Consider the following 22,774-nt stretch of genomic DNA (forward strand, 5'->3'; position numbering starts at 1 on the left):
GGCGCCCACTTGCATAGGTGAAGGCAATCTTCTTTACTCAGGCTACCAATTTAATTGTTCATCTCCTCAGGAAACACTCTCAGAAACCTGGAAATAATGTTTTACCAGCTATCTGGATGTCTCTTAGTCTAGTCAAGTTGCCACATAAAATTAACTATCACAGAGGGTAAAACAGGTTGTGAGCATGTGGTGTCTTTTCTATTTCTTCTCCAGATCATGTTTTTTCCAAATGACAATTTCCCTTTCTCCCCTTGTTAGGTAGTCTCCCCTAACCTTCAAACCATGCAGTCCCTCTTAGACCTCGTGTGCTGGGTGAACAGACAAAATTATCTTTTTATATTTTTAAAAACATTCCAAATATGTCATTCCTATCATTATTAGAGACCCTTCTTCCCTATTTCCAAAGTAGTAAGATGACCAAAAAGAAAGCATGACCAACTTTTTAGCTTAGAGTCTCTCATAAAGCGCCTTTAAAAGTTCTGTTATGAAAATGAAAATGGAGAATATTTTTATACAGAAAGAAAAAGATGACAAGTGACATGCTAGATAGTGCTGGCTGGACTCACACTGCAGCTTTCCAGAAAGGAATTAAGAAGCACAAGGATCATAAGAGGTTAAGAATCACTTGTTCCTTTGCCTTCGAGTGCAAATAATGCCATACTTCTAAATTTTCTTACACTTAACTATTGTACATTTCTAGTACTAACATACCCAGATCGGTTGAAAGTCCGTTCTCCATCTTTTGGATCTCAGAGTGGAAGCTGGACAGAGTGGGAGATTAGAAATCCTAGAATGAGCCCCCAGAATTCTAGCTGTTGATGATGAATTTATGATTAGTCTGGCCTCTGGGCTTCCCTTGGAGAAGGAAATGGCAACCCACTCCAGTATTCTTGCCTGGAGAATTCCAGGGGCAGAGGAGCCTGGTGGGCTCCCGTCTATGGGGTCACACAGAGTCGGACACGACTGAAGTGACTTAGCAGCAGCAGCAGCAGCTGGGCTTCCCCAGTGGTTCAGATGGTAAAGAATCTGCCTCCAATACAGGAGTCCCGGATTCAGTCCATGGATTGGGAAGATCCCCTGGAGAAGGGCATGGCTACTCACTGTAGTATTCTTACCTGGAGAATTCCATGGGCAGAGGAGCCGGCGGGCTATAGTTCATGAGGACTCAAAGAGTCAGACACGACTGAGTGCCTAAGAACACACACTTGCCTATTTGGTCACAAGGGCTCCTGGGTCAGTCCTCTCCCTGGGCAAGCAAGGCCTTTTCATGGAGAGGGTCTCTGTGGTGACCCCAGTTCTTCTACACCGAATGTAAGCATTAAATGTAGAAACTAATCACATTTCTTCTTGATATTTGTGTGATAAAAAAATAAATTCACTTTACACATATATAGACTATAACTTTCTAATAGGCTATATGAAGTCCTCCATAAATTATTTCAATAACTCATTTTTTTTTTGGATTTTGAAAATAAAGCTAATTTTTCTGGCAAAAATCATACAGTAATGAGTCCAGCTAACTTAATTTTCTGAGATGTGGGAAGCTGTAGTTGGGAAGGCATTATTGTGTTTTTGTTTAATCTGTTTTTCATATACTCATTGTCAAAACATGTGCCTTCCTCTAAATTTTGCTGTGAATGTAATCCTGCTCTAAAAGTCTTTGAAAATATATATATTTTTAGGTCTTTCCCCCATTTTTATTTCATGCTATGTTTCTCTGGACAAAAGAAAAAAGTAATTCCACTGTGTCATTTTCCTTAGCAATCTACATGTATGTTTTCATCAGTTGTTAACCGTATCATTTTAATTATAAATGATTAGATTTTATTTGTTCTTGTTCCAAATGTAGCTAAACCTTACTTGTGTAGATTTTTTTAAATGATTTAGTTATTTACTTATTTATTTTTGGTTGCACTGGTTCTTCATTGTTGTGCGTGGGCTTTCTCTAACTGTAGTAAGCGGGGGCTTACTCTTCCTTGTATGGCACAGTTTCTCATTGTAGTAGATTCTCTTGTTGGAGAGCATAGGCTCTAGGGTGCATGGTCTTTAGTAGTTGCGGCACGGGGGTTCACTAGTTGTGGCTTTCGGGCTCTAGAAATCTGGCTCAGAAGTTGTGCAGCATGTGGAATTCTCCCAGACCAGGGAGCCAACCCATGTCCCTTGACCTGACTGACAAATTCCTATCCATTCTACCACTAGGGAAGTCCTTACTTGAATAGACTTAAAAAAAAAAAAAGAAACAATAATTTCTTCTCTTAATATTGAACATTCTTAACACAGAATATATATATATATATATATATATATATATATATATATATATATATATATACTGAAAACAATCATGACTTTTATATGTGCATAAAAAGATACTCTAGCCTTTGACTGTGTCAGTTAAGCAGGAGTCTCCAATGAAATGATATATTTTGTTATGGTGTGAGTTACTTTCTGCAATAATTCACTAGTGTTGGGATATGTGGTATAAATGGTTATATGTCACATTTTTAGAGACTTGTAGATTTCATGTTATCTAATTGCATTAGTGAAAATGATAACATAGATATTTAATTCCACTGTAACTTGAAAACTAGCCCTTCCTCACTAAACAACATATCTCCAAATTGCAATCACATGCCAAGCACTTTCTACTACAGATGTTCCTTGTGAAATGTGTCAACAAAGTTTTCATTCCCTAGTCACCTAAAAGAAAATTTCAAATAAGAAGAAATTGCCCCCATTGGTCCAGAGTAATAACTGTTATGTTGATGCAAGCTTTGATAAGAAGAGTGCAAAGATTGGTGAACCCTTGCGGCCCCTTAGGAAGGCTGCTGAGTTAACAGAGTCTGCAAGCTTTGACCTTCCTTGCATGTAATTGGAATTGGCCTTCAAGGCCCATTTATGTGGACTCATAAAGATACAGAATGAATAGCTCAACTTAAGCCATTCTCTAGTATTCTCTTCAAAGAATAAAGAATTTGTGTTCTTATGTGAGGGGGATTAACAATATTAGTTTTTCTCAGGAGAGGAAAGCTTCTATTTCTTCCCTGCAAAGAAAGACATTCCTCTGGGCTCTCTTTCTCTATTTTTGACAAAATAGTTCAACATTGTCTTACTGGAGAGGATCAGTGGAGTGAGACCTCTTGACATCGAGTGGCCCTTCGCAGCTCTTCAGGACTAGACTCTGTCAGACACCAACTTTGATTAAAATGAAACACAGAGTTGGTTTTGATGAGGTAGATTATAATTTTTTTCAATAAAATTGAAATAGCGGAAAGTGGAACGTGCATTATAAATATCCCATCATATGTATGATAGAATTATACTGCAGTCCTTTTTTTCCTCCTCTCACAGAGGCTTTCTTCCTTCTTAAGCAGCAGTTTATGGGTGAGTGCACTCAGATCTGAGCAAATATTTCTCACACTTCTGGCTCTACCTATGGGACACATTATGTTGTATATGAAAGATCGTGTGCCAGGATCTGCGTGGAATCAGTCTCCATCTGATAAAGGTAGAACTTTATTACCTTTAGCCCTCTGCCAGTGTTAGCACCTGGATGGAGTTTAACCTCAGTCACCAGGCTGTATTTTAGGCAAAAAGCTGACAGGAAGGAAAATATATTGTGGGGAAGTGCACAGTATTTCACTTTTATTTTTGCTCAGGAAAGTGGTAACACAAAGCTTTACTTGCTGCGAATTTGACCTCCAATCTAAACAGAGGATTTCTGTAGGTCTTGTCCACGTAATAGCTACCCTCTGGAACAAAATCTCCTCATTATACGGCATTTACAGGATATTGCTCAGCTCTCTGCAGTTGACAGTTGAGCAATAAAAGGATTCCCCAGGGTTGCTTGCCGACTTGACTGCGGTCAGTCGTGACACTGACCTGGTGAGCGCAGTCAGGCTGAGTGTTCTCCCAGGCTCCATCATAAACAGCCTCAGCTTTGGGGGTTTAACCTTCCAGTGCAACCCCTTTCAGGATACATATACAAAAAGCCTCTTATTTGCTAGAGACAGCTTTTCTCTTTGTTAGATAGATTTAATCTAAACATTTGAGTTGAGAATCCTAAGGAGGTATACTTGCGTACTTCAACATTAACTGAGACTTACATATGGGTGACTTTATGAATTTATCCAGAATTTATGAAGCAGGTGTGAGTTTGCTGCATAACACACATAGGTGTAATATTGCTTTTCTTACTTTTATAAATCAAGTTAAATTTGATGGTTAAGGCTAACTATTCAATATTCTTTTTTTTTTTCTTTTTGAGGTATTAATTTTATATTTCTGCTGCAACAACTTAAGACAAATGTGGTGATTTAAAACAACAACAAAATTTTTGCCTTACAGTTTTGTAGGTCAGATGCCCAACACAGGTTTCATGGGTCTAAAATTAAGGTATTGACAAGGTTGCATTTCTTGCAGGAAGGAGATGCTGCAGGGTAGAATTTGTTTTCTTGCCTTTTCCAGCTTTTGGAGACCACTGCTAGTTTTTGGCTTATAGATCTTCCCCTTCATTTTCATAAACAAGAGCAGACTGAGTTCTTTTCACACCCCATCACCCCAACCTCTCTGCCTCCACCTTCTTCAATACTTTTAAGAAGCCTGTGAGTACACTGGACCTATCTGGATAACCCTGGATAATCTCCTTATTTTGAAAACAACAGATGAACAATCTTTAGTTCTATTTGCAACCTAATGCTCCTACCCCATGTAAAGTGACATATTCATAGTTACCAGGAAACTGGATGTGGGTATTTTTGGGAAGAGGGCAAATTTGGGGGCATTTTTTTGCCTACAACCAGATGTATGGAAACTCGTGACCTTACTCAGGCTAGATGGACATAGTATTTAGGCTTAAGTGGCTGTTGTTATCACCAGCAATGCTGCTGCCATTTAAGCATGTTTTTCAACTGGTGGTCATTATGCTGTCAGATTGTTTCTTCACAAATGTACCCACGCTCACTGGACTTCAGGACCTGCCTCCTACTATGGGCACACATCCTCTCCTCACCTTTGAGGCATTTGTGGGAGTGTCTTCTCCTGCCAATGGAAGAGTCATGGGATATGTGTCCTGGACTTGGAACTGTCCACTCCTCTAGTGTTCAGCCTAAGGAATCTGCCCCTTGGGGCTGACCGCTCCTCCTCCTCACCCACACAAGTCATCAGCCTCTCGTCTCCTTACCAGCATCCAGCTACATGAGTGTGATTCTAAAGAGTTAATCCTCAAACTCGAAGGCAAAAGGTGGCATTGGGGGATAGCCTTCATGGTCCACTGGCCCAGGGTGGTAAGAGGATCTTGTCTATAGAACACTAAGGCTTAGTTATTGTTCTAGGAAGAAAAATGTGTGAAAGGTAAATTTCCAATATTTCTTTCCTTGAATTTCCTCTCCTTTTCTTACTCTCCTTCCCCCTCCCACTACTGGTTCCTTTTAACATTTATTGTCCTTGACTGTCTTCTGCTATATAAAGAAGAGAGGGAAAATATCCCACAATAGATGATTTTTTCCTATTACATTTACTCTTATATCATATTAATGATATGCATGCTTCTAAAATTGTCTCTAGCTACACATGCTAGCTCTTTCCTCTGGGAAAAAAGAACATATTTTATGTATTTCAGAGAACTGTGGGAACATAAAAGATGCTTTGTTTCCTGTAGAAAACAGAGTAAAACAATTAAAGTGAAAAATTATTAGGTATATACATAGAAAAGGTGTATAATCATACAAAGGGCAAAAAATCATTTGAAGCCTTTTATGATAAGCCTAAACTACAATTGCAGAGATAAAGTCAATATAGACTGACAATAATCAATGAGTATGATACTAAGAATGCTAATAAAAATTTTAAAAGAGGGAAGAAATCAAAAGGAAAAGAAAGAGAAGAAAGGGAGAGAGAAATAAAAGAAGAAAGAAAAAAAGGTGAAAGATAAAAGAGGAAGTTCTAAAGTCAAATGATATTTTCACAAGAATATGCTTGTCTTTAAATAGGGCACATTTTCTTTGAATAATGAAATAAACTCCCTGTGCCATCTTACTGACATGACCACATTTCAAAATAAGCTTAGAGAGGTAATACCAGGCAGGAAGCTGACAAAATGAAGAGAAGTAACGGCATCCATAGGAAAATGATTAGTGCATTATTTAAGGCATAGCCCAAGCAATCACTATACCACACAGCACAAGGAAATCCACTGTGCCCTACATATAAATTTAAAATTGAGCCAAGATTTGATTTTCAGATACCAAAGATGCTTCCAGCGATGATTTGCTTTAGTAGTTTTGCCTTAGGATATAGTATTAGAATATGAGGATTACTCCATAAAATTTATAGCTATGACCAAATTATTTTTCTTGCCTTTTTTGTTTCTTGTGTTTGTCACTCAGTTGTGTCCAACTCTTTGCTACCCCTGGTCTGTCCATGGAATTCTCTAGGTGAGAATACTGGAGTAGGTTGCCATTCCCTTCTCCAACAGATCTTCCAGACCCAGGGGTCGAACCAAGGTCTCCTGCTCTCTAGGCAGATTTTTTATCATCGGTGCTACTAGGGAAGCCTCTTGTTATTGTGATTTTAATCTGCAGTGATTCAACCTAAGATTAAACTGTATAATGAAAAACTTCTTGATATATCATTTGTTTCCTTATAGCAAAGAAATGTAGTGACATAGCTTCTTATCTTTTGGATACCTCCAAACCTCTTGAGGGGGAGGAGAATGGGGTGATAAGAGGATGAGATGATTGGATGGCATCATTGACTTAATGGACATAAGTTTGAGCAAATTCTGGGAGAGAGTGAAGGACAGGGAAGCCTGGTATGGTGCAGTTCATGGAGTCGCACAGAGTTGGACATGATTTAGTGACTGAAAAACAACAATAAAACCTCTTGAATTACACCTTTTTACAATAGTATTTAAAAACCATGAATTTATTCTCTGGAAATTCTGTTAAAGCACTATGCTACTTGCATAAAGTAAGGTTATTGGAAACATATTTTCTTTTATTGTACATGTATTAGAAATAAGTTTTATAGTCTGTAATCATAGGACACAACCAAGTATCCCAATTTAAACAAAAAATAGAATAGTGTGTTTAAGGTCCATTACTTTGCTTTCTCTAGAAAGGGTTTCTCTGGTGGCTTAGATGGTAAAGAATCTACCGGCAATGCAGGAGACCTGGGTTTGATTCCTGGGTTAGGAAGATCCCTTGGAGAAGGGAATGACAACCCACTCCAGTATTCTTGCCTAGAAAATCCTATGGACAGAGAAGCCTGACAGGCCACAGTCTATGGGGTTCCAGAGTTGGACACAACTGTGCAACAACAGAGAAGAGCTACTTATCCTTTTCATTGCTGTATATCCAAACCTCTTAGGAGACAACCTGGCACATAATATACTGTTAAAAATAATCTGTTGAAAGTAATCTTGAGAAATAAGATTGGGGCTGGAGAAGTCAATCTTCCTGACTTCGGATAATTCTACAAAGCTACAGTCATTAAGGCAGTATAGCACTGGTACAACAACAGACATATAGACCAATGGAACAAGACAGAGAGCCTGGAGATAAAGTCCATGTACCCATGGACACCTTATATCTGACAAAGGAGGCAAAAATATACAATGGAGAAAAGACAGTCTCTGTAATAAGTGATTCTGGGAAAACTCGGCAGCTATGTGTAAAATAATGAAATTAGAACACTTCCTAACATCATACACAAAAGTAACTCAAAATGGATTAAATACCTAAATGTAAGACCAGAAACTATAAAACTCTTAAAGGAAAACATTGGCCAAACCCTTTTTGACATAAATCACAGTACGATCCTCTATGACCCACGTCTTAGTGTAATGGAGATGAAAACAAAAATTAACAAATGGGACTTAAAAACTTTTACACAATGAAGGAAACTATAACCAAGGTGAAAAGACAAGCCTCAGAATGAGAGAAAATAATAACAAATGAAACAACTGACAAAAGAATAATCTCCAAATTATACAAGCAGCTCATTCAACTCAATACCAGAAAAACAAACAATTCAATCAAAAAGTGGGCAGAAGACCTAAACAGACATTTATCCAACCACATGAAAAGATGCTCAACATTGCTCATTATTAGAGAAATGTAAATAAAAACTACATTGAGCTACCATCTCACACCAGTCAGAATGGCCATCATTGAAAAGTCTACAAACACGAAATGCTGCAGAGAGCGTGCAGAAATGGGAGCCCTCTTGCACTGTTGGTGGAATGCAAATTGTTACAGTCACTACGGTAGTTCAGATGGTAAAACATCTGCTTGCAATGCAGAAGACCTGGATTCAATCCCTGGATCAGGAAGATATCTTGGAGAAGGAAATGGCAACCCACTGCAGAATTCCTACCTGGAGAATCACATGGACAGAGAAGCCCAGCGGGCTATGGTCCACAGAGTTGCAAACAATTGGACATGACTGAAGCAACTTAGCATTATGGAGAACAGTATGGAGAGTCCTTAAAAAACAGAATAAAATTATAATATGACCCAGCAGTCCCACTACTGGGCATATATTCTTAGGAAGCCATAATTGAAAAAGACACGTGTACTCCATTGTTCACTGCAGCACTGTTTACAATAGCAAAGACATGGAAGTAACCTAGATGTCCATCAACAGATGAATGGATAAAGAAGTTGTGGTACATATATACAAGGGAATGTCTCTCAGTTATAAAAAGGAACACATTTCTGTCAGTTCTAATGAGGCGGGTCAACCTAGAGCCTATTAGACAGAATGAAGCAAGTCAAAAAGATAAAAACAAATATCATATATTAACACATATATATGGAATCTAGAAAGATAGTACTGATGGTGTTATTTGGAGGGCAGCAAAGGAGACACACACATAAAGAACAGATTTTTGGTTACAGTGAGGTGGAGAGAGTGGGATGACTTGAGAGATTATTGGTACTGAAACACATCCATTACCATATGTAAAATAGACAGCCAGTGGGAATTTGCTGTATGATGCAGGGAATCCAAAGTTGGTGCTCTGTGACAAACTAGAGGGGTAGGATGGGGAGGGACATTCCAACGGGCGGGGACATATGTATATCTATGGGTGATTCATGCTTATGTATGACCGAAACTAGCATTATATTGTAACTACCTTCCAATTAAAAATAAAATAATTTTTTAAGAAAAGTAAAAAAAAATGTTGAATATAAGAATACATAATAGTTCATAGAGCTTCCAAGATAACAAACTATTAGCATATATTTAGCTTTATCTACATAAGCTATTTCAAATCTTTAAAAATGATGCTGTTAAAGTGCTGCACTCAATATGCCAGCAAATTTTGGAAAGTCAGCAATGGCTACAGGACTGGCCAAATGAGACATGGAACAACAGACTGGTTCAAAATTGAGAAAGGAGTTATGTCAAGGCTATATATTGTCACACTGCTTATTTAACTTATATGCAGGGTACATCATGTGAAATGCCAGAATGGATGAATCACAATCTGGGATCAAGATTGCTGAATGAAATATCAACAACCTCAAATATGCAGACAATACCACTCTAATGGCAGAAAGTGACGAGGAACTAAAGAGCCTCGATGAGGGTGAAAAAAGAGTGAAAATGCTGGCTTAAACCTCCACATTCAGAAAAATAAGATGTTGCCATCCAGTCTCATCACTTCATGGCAAATAGAAAGGGGAAAAGTGGAAACGGTGGCAGATTTTATTTTCTTGGGCTCCAAAATCACTGTGGACTGTGACTGCAGCTATGAAATTAAAAGACACTTGTTCCTTGGAAGAAAAGCTATGACAAACCTAGACAGAGTATTAAAAAGCAGAGACATCACTTTGTCGACAAAGGTTCATATAGTCAAAGCTATGGTTTTTCTTGCAGTCATGTAGAGATGCAAGAGTTGGACCATAAAGAAAGCTCAGTGCCAAAGAACTGATGTTTTTGAATTGTGGTGCCCCAGCACCACAGTTCAACAGCCCCTTGGACTGCAAAGAGATCAAACTAGTCAATCCTAAAGGAAATCAACCCTGAATATTCATTGGAAGGAATGATGCTGAAGATGAAGCTCTGATACGCAGGCCACTTGAGGCAAAGAGCTGACCCACTGGAAAAGACCTTGATGCTGGGAAAGATTGAGAGCAGGAGAAGAGGGTAACAGAGGACGAGATGGTGGGATGGTGATGGCATCGCCATATCAATGGACATGAGTTTGATCAAACTCAGGGAGATAGTGAAGGACAGGGAAGCCTGGCATGCTGCAGTCCATGGGGCTGCAAATAATTGGATACAACTTAGTGACTCAACAACAACAACAACAACATGTAAAAATAATGGGGGGAAATGGGGAGTTCATATCACACTAATGTGGATAGATTCACTCTTTGCATTAGATTTTTTTTTTACTGTAAACAAGTTTGTTTATAAGTCTTAGAAGATTACATACTGAATATTGTTATAATAAAATCTCTGAAATTATGAAAGTGGAAATACTTCCATGATTGTGTGTGCTTCTGAACAGAGAATATATACAAAGGAGTAAACAATCTTCAGAGTCACCAGTTAACAAGAAAGATCTGTACAGCCATTCAGGAATGATGAGTTTGTATGCAGAAAGCCTAATGCACAACCAACACCCTCTAGGCATATCCAATTCATAGTACAAGGGAAAATCCTTCATTCTATATGATCTAACATGGGAATATTTTGTAGTATTCAAGGATGTAATGGTGCATAATGTACAACCCTTGATCTTGAATAGTGGACGATAAGGTGGTGAATTGAGAAAAGAAAACACAACTTAGAGTCGCATTGAGCATGTATGCTAAGCCAGAGTGGATGTGAGGAAACAACTCTGAGGAGCACTGTGAAAGTGTGCCAAGTTTTTACAGAATTCATTTCCTAGACAGTAAAACAATGCATTAGATCTGTTTCACACGGAAGCAGCTAAGGCAGAATGCTGCTTTTTTTCCAAAATCAAGTGTTAGAATTTTATGTTTAAATACTGGAAATAAATCAGTTTTTCTGGCTTATATCACACCTTCTCGTCATTCAGGGTGACTGGAAATAAATAGAGCTAAGTACTGATAAAATACTGAGTAATACCCTGTCATTGTTTTTACCACTTCTTAAATTGTTTCCTGAAAGTTTCATATACAATTTAAGTCAATTACTCTTATCATTAGAAAACAAATCTTTTTTGTCTGTTTGTATCTTTTTAACACCCTGGGAATAAAAATTTCCTAAGGTTACATTTTCTTACTAGTTTCTGCCTTCTCCTTCTCCCCTAAGCACTCCTGTTTTCTGCTTTCACCTTATTTCTTTTATTGTCTGCTTCCCACTTGTGCTGCCATGCACATGTCGTCCTTTTTTTTGATATCTGCAGCCTGATTTTTCTAAGCACTTTTCTGTCATATCCTCATTCTCTCTGACTTACAATTCCTTGTCACTTGCATTTTCTCATAGACACATTATCTTTTAAAACAACCTGTCTCTCACAGTTCCTCTCTTCTACATATTCCTTCTCTGTCACTGCATGCCTATCCTCACTATTGTCTGCCTCTCAGACAAACTCCCAGCTTAATGTCTAAATCAACAAGGCTAGACATGCTTACATTCAGAGTCAGTAGTACCGATGCACCACATCTCAACTGTACTGCTCTGTCTCCAAATAGTGACCTAGAAACACTCAACTTCCTCCAGCAATAAGAAAGCATTCAGCGACTCTCAACATTGACCCTCTGTCGCTTATGTGTATGCACATATACACAAACCCACAGCACACACACAGATACATCCTCCACACACCCACATTCACATGCACTCACCCTCCCCACGCCTGCTAAATTCCATTGCTCTCTCTTGGCTCAACTTCTCTCAGTGATTTCAACTGTTACTGGTATTGGGAGTACAGAAGACATGGAGATGGCTGACCTATGGTGCGTGGTATGTGGAAGGAGGAGAACAATGCCAGGAATCCTATTAGTTTGTGAGTCAAATATCTTTGGGGAGAAAATGAGAAAACATAAAGTCTGTGGACCATGGAATCAAGGGCTAAGGGGAAGTGGAATGGCAACAGTCTATGCATTATGTTTTATGTTGCTATTTCTTTTAAAAAGATAAGAAGGTATCAAAACTTTATCTGGAGTTATTCTTAAGAGAGATTACTTTTTTTTTTTTTGGCTATTAAAAGTTCAAAGTTCAATCTTTAATTTACAACAACTGAACATACATTTTCACGCCTGAAGATGAATCTTAGAATAACACTGTCTTTCATTATTTTCCACTGAAGAATATGCTGCTTTTTATTATGTTTTCTTATAAATAAAATGTTTGGAAGAGATACATATTTCACACAAGTTCTACATGGGCCACAGAGTTAGCATAAGAAAAAGTGAGGCACAGATTCAGGGTTATCCTTTCAGTAGACCAGAACAGTAAAAGTGAAATCATGTAAGTCTAAAAGGGGAGACTTATTTCCAAATTGACATATGTTGAAACAAAAATTTACCTTCCTGGTACGAGCAGAAACTCTTAATTTTCTTTTCTAATTTTCAAAACTTATGAATAATATACTGTACCAAGATAGATACTACAAATCAAACAGAACATGGAAAGTAGCTGGTATTGTTCAAAAACAGCTCAGAACTATAGTTAAGCAGATTTTGTATCTTCAGGCCTGAACATGAATCAGGTCTCTTCTTGTGTATTTTCTCAAAGTAATTAAAATTCTTTATCTCACTTTATATTGATATCAGTGCTAAAATCATGTTTCTATGTAGAATTTTTGCTGGCCCATGTGATGAAGTCATTATATGCATCATTTTATTTCATTAAAACAGGCTATCCCTATTTAAAAATTTTCTTTTTTAGTTGAATTGTTTTCTGACTTATGAATACTACATGGTCATTTCTAGTCACAAACACATTTTTCAAACTTTTTTTTTCCCCCTAAGGTAAGCTACATCACTGTTTCTGCTTTTTTTATCCTGTCCAATGAGAAGATCCAATGTATCTTCCGCTTGCACTATTTGGAGCTATTTTTCCCTAATTTTTCTTCATTCAGCCTGACTTCACCTAGTAGAATGTGTCTTTCACTTCATGTCTCACATTGTAGCATTCTCTGAAATCCTGGGTGTTTTACACTTGCTATATAAACATATATCTAATATCGTGATTCCCTTTCTCCTCAAGAAGCTATTACTGAATCAAAGGTTTATCTTACATTAACTGTGTCTTAGAATCAGGCGCATAAGGCACATAGAATTTGCAGGCAGTCACTTCACTTCCTTGGAAATTGGCTTTCTCATTTTCTTCCAAAGTATCGGCCCATCTTTTGGGAAACATTCTACAAAAAAATTCTGCACTATTTCTTTCAGGTCTTCCTATCTCCAACCACACTGGGGTCATCCTCGACCTCCTCTGCCTGCTCACTCATCTCCTCTTGGTCACTCTTATTAGAGTCCTCTTGTGCAGTCTTTTTAGCAGACACTTTTAGAGTTTATGTTACTTTTAAGTCTTACGGAAAAATGGAAAATATATTCTGGAGACATTAAAAGCCCTGGGAGTCTCAGTGAAGAAATATGGAAAAGAGTTTTACAATCTGATGCACTTAATGTGGTACTAGAAAAATATGAGCATAGATTCTAGGAAGCACAGAGTTTGTGTGAAGAAAATATCCCTTGGAATACTCCCTAGAGTTTAGTTCAGACATATGGCTTCTTAAATCCAGACAATCTAACATTCGTCATAGAAATTGCATATAAGCTACAGCAGGGCCTCTAGTCCCTCTCTCCCCAGGGCTACGGGCACTGCTGACCCCAGTCACTCCCTGCCATTCAAATACTATTTTGAAATGTTTGGTTATGTGTGAGGCAGAGAGTTGGAACTGAGAATCTATAGGGATCTGGTGCTTTAAGAGGGCCCCAACATGACTATATACAGTGGTTTTCCCAGGACAGGTATCAGTTTCCACTTCTTATCCAAGTGTAATTGTCCTTGTTTGTAAAATAAGTGATATCTTTATCCACTTAATATGGAGATAGAAAAACTGGACTCCTAGTTCAGAGAAGCAACAAGTAATCTTTCCTCTTCCTGGAACTTGGGGAAGGAAATGAAACCCTTCCAAGGAAAGAGCACCCTATATTTGCAAGTTCAGAGTAATATTTACACTCCTCTAAAACTCTTGGTAATAACAAAACCTTACCACATTCAGAGACACTTAAGGACTGGAGATGCCAGAGACTTACACAGAAGGAAAAATATTTTGTTAAAGATGTGAACACAATAAAGATAATTGTCACATAAGGTGATGATATACCTGATGGCCATTACGTTGATCCCTTCTCAAAAAAGGAAAGGGAAGAAAAAAAAAATGATTGGAACTTGAGATAATTGAACAGACTGACACGGTCAATTGCCTCCCTTTCCAGTCCTCCTTCCCTTTTCTTGCTAATGAAAGTCTTTCTCTCTCTGTCTCTGTCTTTCTCTCTTACACACACACATACACAATGTGACAGGATTTGAACGGGTGGCTTGGTGCATTTTTCACATCACTTAAGGAGTTTACTGATTAGCCAGTACATCTTGTCTCTTCCCATAAGCCAGAACAAAGACGTGGTGTGGTGAGTCAGCAATGACCCTGCCAGGAATGGTAACAGGAATAACATCCTAGTTGATGGCAGAAATGAGGGGAGGAGAGTTGTGTCCCTGAAATTCTTAGGATAGAACTGCCTACACTCCCTGCCTGACCTATTATGTGAGAAATAAATACAGTTCTATGTTATCTGAAAAACTATAGTTTTGAGTCTCTTTTTTGTTAAAGCAACTTAACTTAATCAATAGATAACATAAATAAAATGAAAATAAATAAGAAAAAAGAAGGAAGAGAAGCCAGAATGAAAAATAAGACACCCTAAAAAAAAAACAGATGAAAAATTTGAAAACAGGTCCAAATAAAATTGGAAAAAATTAAAATTTGAGACAAAAACAGAAATATAACAAAATTACTATACACACACAAGTACATAGTAAAGCTCTGTCTTGTATGTATATTTTATATATATATTAATGTCTTGTATATATACATGAATGCCAAGGTCACATGGTAAGAACATATACACGAGGAAAGAGACAATATTTTGAAGGATAATGGGCAACACATTTTTCAGGACTGAAGAATGATAAGAATGGTCAGATTGCAAAACCTGCCTCAACCCATGAAGTCTCACCTAGACACTGTAATAAATCTGCAGAACTCTTCATGAGGAAGTTATTAATTTTTTAATTCTTTTAAATACTGTAGTGCATAAAGTCTTTAGAACTTAAGGTAATCCCAGAAGACATAAAAAATTAATATCTTAAACTACAGGAAGACATATATCCTACAAGTAAAGATGAATGGCCATAGAGGAAAGATTTGGCAATTTATATCAGAGGAAAAAACGTTTTACCAATCAAAAAAATATTTCTTCAAACATATAAGGATAAAAAATCTGATCACAAATAAAAATACATCAAAGAATATTAATAACACAGAAAAAATCCTCACTATATCGTAAAAAAGGTACTCAATAACTTTTTAAGAAACTGCATACTTAGATTTCATTGATATCATTTTTAAGCATATCCCATTGTCAGAGCTCAAAAAGTATGATAAAACTCTGTTTTGTTGAGTTTATAGGAGAAAGGTCACAAGTGTTACTTATGGGAGTATGAGTTATTAAAAATCTAATTTCTTTGCAGTGCATTTGGAAAATCAAGACAATTTATAAATGTATATTTTTTGACCATAAAGAAATTCTACTTGAAATTTTTATATATACTCTACTCATTATAGCATTGTTTATAATATCTAAAGATTGAAAACAACATAAATGTTTCCCAATGGGAGCTTATAAAGAATTTAGAGATTAAAATTACAATATATTATTGTGCAATATATATTTGTATGACATTATTTCCAAGATAAATTACTATTTTAAATTTTTCAGAACACAGTGTAGACTAGGCTACTGTATGTGAAAAAGGAGGAGTAACACAGAATATATTTAAAATTAGATTCATTTGTCATCTTTGTTTGTTAGAACCTTGGAAGTATATGTATGAATAGTTCCTATTTATATATAAGTTGTTTATTTTGAACTGGCTTATATAATTCAAGGTGGCTTATTTTTCTCACTGTAGCATTTCATTCACTTTCTAGTTTAAGTCTGTCCAAACACCATGACAATCAGGCTATTATCAGAAAAATAGTCAGCTTATCATTACAAACTTGGCCCCTGTTTCAGATATTTGTCCTGGTATGCCTCTAGATAGCTTATCATGAGAAAGTTACAGATTCTGTGGTATTTAGAATGACAACTTAATGTTTGCATTCTTCACCCCTGTCAAACTTCAGACAAAACACCCAAATATGATCATTCCTAAATATCAACCATAAAAAGTGCTGACCTAAAACAAATGCACTACCAGGAATTTCTCCAGGAAAGATGGGTTTATTCAGGATTAGCAAAGAACTGCGGTTCTGGGTCTGCAACCATGGTAAGCCACACGCAGGTCCCCCAGTGCAAGGGAAGGAAGATGCTTTCATAGGGAGGCAAAGAAAGTTTGGATGACCATAGTAAGCGAAGAGTGTATGGCTTCTCATTGTCTGAGTCCTTGCCAGGAAAAAGGACGAATTATTTTTCTTCCTTTTAGGCTCTGCTGTCCTCACAGGACATGAGAATTCCTCCCTCTGGTCACCTGACTCTCTTTAATTGAGGTTTCCATTTATTTATTTATTTATTTTTTTATTAGTTGGAGGCTAATTACTTCACAACATTTCAGTGGGTTTTGTCATACATTGATATGAATCAGCCATAGATTTACATGTATTCCCCATCCCGATCCCCCTTCCCACCTCCCTCTCCACCCGATTCCTCTGGGTCTTCCCAGTGCACCAGGCTCAAGCACTTGTCTCATGCATTCCACCTGGGCTGGTGACCTGTTTCACCATAGATAGTATACATGCTGTTCTTTTGAAATATCCCACCCTCACATTCTCCCACAGAGTTCAAAAGTCTGTTCTGTATTTCTGTGTCTCTTTTTCTGTTTTGCATATAGGGTTATCGTTACCATCTTTCTAAATTCCATATATATGTGTTAGTATGCTGTAATGTTCTTTATCTTTCTGGCTTACTTCACTCTGTATAAGGGGCTCCAGTTTCATCCATCTCATTAGGACTGGTTCAAATGAATTCTTTTTAACGGCTGAGTAATATTCCATGGTGTATATGTACCACAGCTTCCTTATCCATTCATCTGCTGATGGGCATCTAGGTTGCTTCCATGTCCTGGCTATTATAAACAGTGCTGCGATGAACATTGGGGTGCACGTGTCTCTTTCAGATCTGGTTTCCTCAGTGTGTATGCCCAGAAGTGGGATTGCTGGGTCATATGGCAGTTCTATTTCCAGTTTTTTAAGAAATCTCCACACTGTTTTCCATAGCGGCTGTACTAGTTTGCATTCCCACCAACAGTGTAAGAGGGTTCCCTTTTCTCCACACCCTCTCCAGCATTTATTGCTTGTAGACTTTTGGATAGCAGCCATCCTGACTGGCGTGTAATGGTACCTCATTGTGGTTTTGATTTGCATTTCTCTGATAATGAGTGATGTTGAGCATCTTTTCATGTGTTTGTTAGCCATCTGTATGTCTTCTTTGGAGAAATGTCTGTTTAGTTCTTTGGCCCATTTTTTGATTGGGTCATTTATTTTTCTGGAATTGAGCTGCAGGAGTTGCTTGTATATTTTTGAGATTAATCCTTTGTCTGTTTCTTCATTTGCTATTATTTTCTCCCAATCTGAGGGCTGTCTTTTCACCTTACTTATAGTTTCCTTTGTTGTGCAAAAGCTTTTAAGTTTCATTAGGTCCCATTTGTTTAGTTTTGCTTTTATTTCCAATATTCTGGGAGGTGGGTCATAGAGGATCTTGCTGTGATTTATGTCAGAGAGTGTTTTGCCTATGTTCTCCTCTAGGAGTTTTATAGTTTCTGGTCTTACATTTAGATCTTTAATCCATTTTAAGTTTATTTTTGTGTATGGTGTTAGAAAGTGTTCTAGTTTCATTCTTTTACAAGTGGTTGACCAGTTTTCCCAGCACCACTTGTTAAAGAGGTTGTCTTTTTTCCATTGTATATCCTTGCCTCCTTTGTCAAAGATAAGGTGTCCATAGGTTCGTGGATTTATCTCTGGGCTTTCTGTTCTGTTCCATTGATCTATATTTCTGTCTTTGTGCCAGTACCATACTGTCTTGATGACTGTAGCTTTGTAGTAGAGTCTGAAGTCAGGCAGGTTGATTCCTCCAGTTCCATTCTTCTTTCCACTGATGAAAGAAATCAAAGAGGACACAAACAGATGGAGAAACATACCGTGTTCATGGATTGGAAGAATCAATATTGTCAAAATGGCTATTCTACCCAAAGCAATCTATAGATTCAATGCAATCCCTATTTTTTTTTTAAATAAAGTAAAAATAATCCATTTAACATAAAATTGTGAAGTGTACACTCCATGACCAAGTGAATGATATTTAATTTGGTAAAATAATGAGAAGACCATTAACCAGAGCAGATTTGCCTCTAAAGACCTGACATTTAAGGTGGAATTCAGAACATACTCCATTTTTGGCTGAACATACTCTTAAAACATTTTTCTCTTGAGGTTTTATGAATTTGATTTAAAAAACAACAATGGAAATTCAGCTTCTTCTGTCTTTCCTCCTCTTTTGTTTGCAATGATAATGATAATGTTAGGTCCTTTCCTTCTGTTTTGAGTGACAAATCATTTCTCTTCACAAAGTAGAAAGGTGATTATCTCTCATCTGGAATTTGTTGAGCAATTAAACTGATAGATAAGTAAAATAATGGCAGAGTACAGAAATAAGGCAGAAAGAGCAAATCTGATAGGAACATAGATGGTCTCTGCCCTCCTTGCTTGAACTAAAAAGGATGAGACAGTTTCTCTTTTTAATTACTCCAAGGAAGGTGATTAGGCTTATGCCATATTGCTTGCTTGCCCACAGCTGAATACAGTATATCAAATAAATTAATGATACAAAGTAGGAGAGGATACAGTATAGACCCTCTTTGTTGGTATGAGAAGTGTATAAAAGACATATCTTGTCCACACGATTTGATCAAAAGGAATTGTGAAAGTATATTCCTAGTCACCCAAGACGACCTAATGTGCCATAAAAAAGCACAAAATCAAATGACATCTGGTTTCTAATGAGGGGTCATGGACCAAAACTGACTTCTGAGGTTTACACAAAATTTCCCACATTCTAAAAAGCTTTCCAACCTCTTTCAGTAGCATATTAAATTCATAGTGAGATTGTGAAATAGATCGTCAGTGATATTTTAATAAGTGCTGCTCTAGAAAAATCTTTTGTTTAAAATCTTTATTGAATTTGTTACAATATTGCTTCTGTTGCTTTTATATTCTGGTTTTTTGGCCACTAGGCATGTAGGATCTTAGCTCCCTGAATAGGGATCAAATACATATCCCCTGTGCTAGAAGGCAAACTACTAACCACTGGATCCCCAGGGAAGTCCCTATAAAAAGTCCCTAAAAAAATTACGAGAAAGGCCAGGACAAAAATAAAGATATTTCTTTTAAGATCTAGGCAGATTAGTGGGATTCAGGGCCCAGAAGAAAGAATTGATGCAATTTAAAACTGCATACTAACTACTTAATATAACTGACATAATTATACTTTCTAAACTTATTTTTTAATTGAACTTATTTTTTTTAATTAAAGGATTTCTATGACTATGGGAGGTAATTAGTGAATACCTTTGGCAAGTCACATGCTTTCTAAACATTCTGATCCTCATCATGGTGAAGGTGCTGTACTAGAGCAGTACATTGAAGAAAATATTGATTGGACCATAATTTCTTTCTATTGATATCTGTTTGGAATGGTTGAGGGTCTTCTTTCTATCAAAATACTTTGACCAAAATAAATTTTATATAGTCATAAAATTGCAATCTGTTTATAAATAGCAGATTTTAAAAATCATTCACATAAAAACTGATCAAATACCATGGAAGTGGCGGAAATGTGGGAGGGAGAACGTTTTTTGGAAATGTCTTTAAGTACATATTTACTGAATTTGAAATCATCATAATCTGCCTTTATATGCCATAAAAAAAAAGAGACTGGAAAGAAGAAAAGATTATTAAAAGAGATAGAAGTTATATTAAAGTCACTTAAGTGACAATAAATATTTTTTCCACATTTTTGTAGGCATGATCCTTTATTAAGACTTGTCATTTTCAAAAGTCTAATCATGCTATCAAGTATATTATGATTTTATTTAAATTGATAAAATGAAATTAATAACTGAAGTGTCAAGTAACAGCAAACAAATGTAATTTCCAAATAAGAAAATTCATTTTAACCTGCATTAATTAAAAGACGGAGGGAACATAATTTTGCTGGAATATCACTAGTAGAAAATATCTGAACTAGAAAAATACTTGGTTTATGAACAGATCCACCAGTGCCTACTGTCCTCTGGACATTCCAATAAAGACAACTGTATACTTGCTATCATGTGCTAACTAAAAAGGTAACAAATTAGAATTCAAGTACATAGGCAAATAAAATTTTTAGTTGTCTTGAAGTAGTCAAATTATATCCAGATTGCCTCATGCGTAATGCTGGGCTGGATCAATCACAAGCTGGAATCCAGATTACCTGGAGAAATATCAACAACTTCTGATAAGCAAATGATACTACCCTAATGGCAGAAAGCTAAGAGGAACTAAAGAGCCTCTTGATGAAGGTGAAAGAAGAGAGTGAAAAAGCTGGCTTAAATTCAACACTCAAAAAACTAAGATCTGGTGATCTTAGTTGATATCTGGTCCCATCACTTCATGGCAAATAGATGGGGGAAAAAATGGAAACAGTGATAGAGTTTATTTTCTAGGGCTCTAAAATCACTGGGGATGGAAACTGCAGCCATGAAATTAAAATATACTTGCTCCTTGGAAGAAAAGCTATGACAATCCTAGATAGTGCATTAAAAAGTAGAGACATCACTTTGCTGACAAAGGTCCATATAGTCAAAGCTATGGTTTTTCCAGTAGTCAAGTATGGAAGTGAGAGTTGAACCATTATAGGCTGAGCACCAAAGAACTGATGCTTTTGCATTGTGGTGCTGGAGAACTCTTGAGAGTCCCTTGGACTGCCAAGGAGATCAAACCAGTCAATTCTAAAGGAAATCAGTCCTGAATATTCATTGGAAGGACTGATGCTGAGGCTGAAGCTCCAATACTTAGGCCACCTGATGAGAAGAGCCAACTCACTGGAAAAGACCCCAATGCTGGGAAAGATTGAGGGCAGGAGGAGAAGGGGCCAACAGAGGTTGAGATGGTTGGATGGCATCACTGACTCAACAGACATGAGTTTGAACAAACTATGGGAGATAGTGAAGGATAGGGCAGCCTAGCATGCTGCAGTCCATGGGGTCACAAAGAGTTGGGCAGGACTTAGGGATTGAACAAAAACACAAAGTCAAATTTAGTGAAAATAAGGCCAGTTAATAACCAAACAAGTTAAAACTTAAGGCATCTATGGTATTTTTATTCACTGATTTATTTATTTTTCCTTTGTTTTGAAATAATTCAGTGACTAGAAAATGTATTTGTAGAGGTGTTGGGGACAATGCCAGAAAATGTAGAGCCATTTGCACCAGCTTAACAAATCTTTGCCAATGATCAAGTTTCAATGGAACCACAGGAACAACCATTACAGGATTAAAATAATTTTTGAGCAATTCTCATGTTAATCTTGAGGTATTAAATTATAGTAACTATATTTATTTTTGAAACAAAGAAACTGTGGAAAAAAGAGTCTAGTGACTCAGGCCTAATTATGAATTATCATTTTGGATAATTCTAAATTCTAACAACTGTTTGAATTATGTGGTGAACTCATGATTTAGAGTAACACAGTGACAAAACTATATTTGCTCAATTTTTATTGAAATGTTAGAAATAATTTTATAGCCCATTCTTCTATTTTAAAATGTATTATTGTTTTAATTCTTAACCTTTCTTTGAATATTTACTACCATGCATGTCATAGCAGTCAACTTTAATTATGATGGTAGTAAACTCCTACAAGAATGTGACTGCTTCTGCTCACAATGTCAATAATCTCATAGTTTCACAAAGCTACATTAGGATACAAAATACTGAAAGTATGAAATAGAAATTAAATGTATAAATCAGCCTGAAGTTCTTTCTAAAGCTGTTTATAAAAGAAAACAAATTAAATGCTTGTAATTGCAGTTATTTAAGAGCTTCAGGTTTTTTTATTTGAGGTCTGATTATAGTGGAAAATTCTCTATTGCCAAAATTATCATAAAGGAGAAAATAACATCAGTGTTATTGGTGAAATGAAATGTGATTCCACACTGGGTAGAATGGCTTTATATATCTCTGAAATATTTCTAATATCTTCTTTGGTATTTTTTTTCCTATACTTGCAAATAGTTATTTATATTATCTAAGCAATATTATCATATTTCAGCAATTGTTGGAAAAATATTGCTTGCTTTTTATAGTCCCTTGTGTGGCCTATTTTACAGTCCTTTTCAGCATTTAATGATCCCTGGAGGCTCTTAAGTTTGTCAGTGTTACCCTCAATGTTAATAATTTATACTCTTGCTACATGGAAAAATCACTGCAGACAAAAGGACTGGTAAATAAGGAAAAATAAGAACA

The sequence above is a fragment of the Cervus canadensis genome, chromosome 17, assembly GCF_019320065.1.
Source record: "Cervus canadensis isolate Bull #8, Minnesota chromosome 17, ASM1932006v1, whole genome shotgun sequence".
Lineage (NCBI taxonomy): Eukaryota > Metazoa > Chordata > Mammalia > Artiodactyla > Cervidae > Cervus > Cervus canadensis.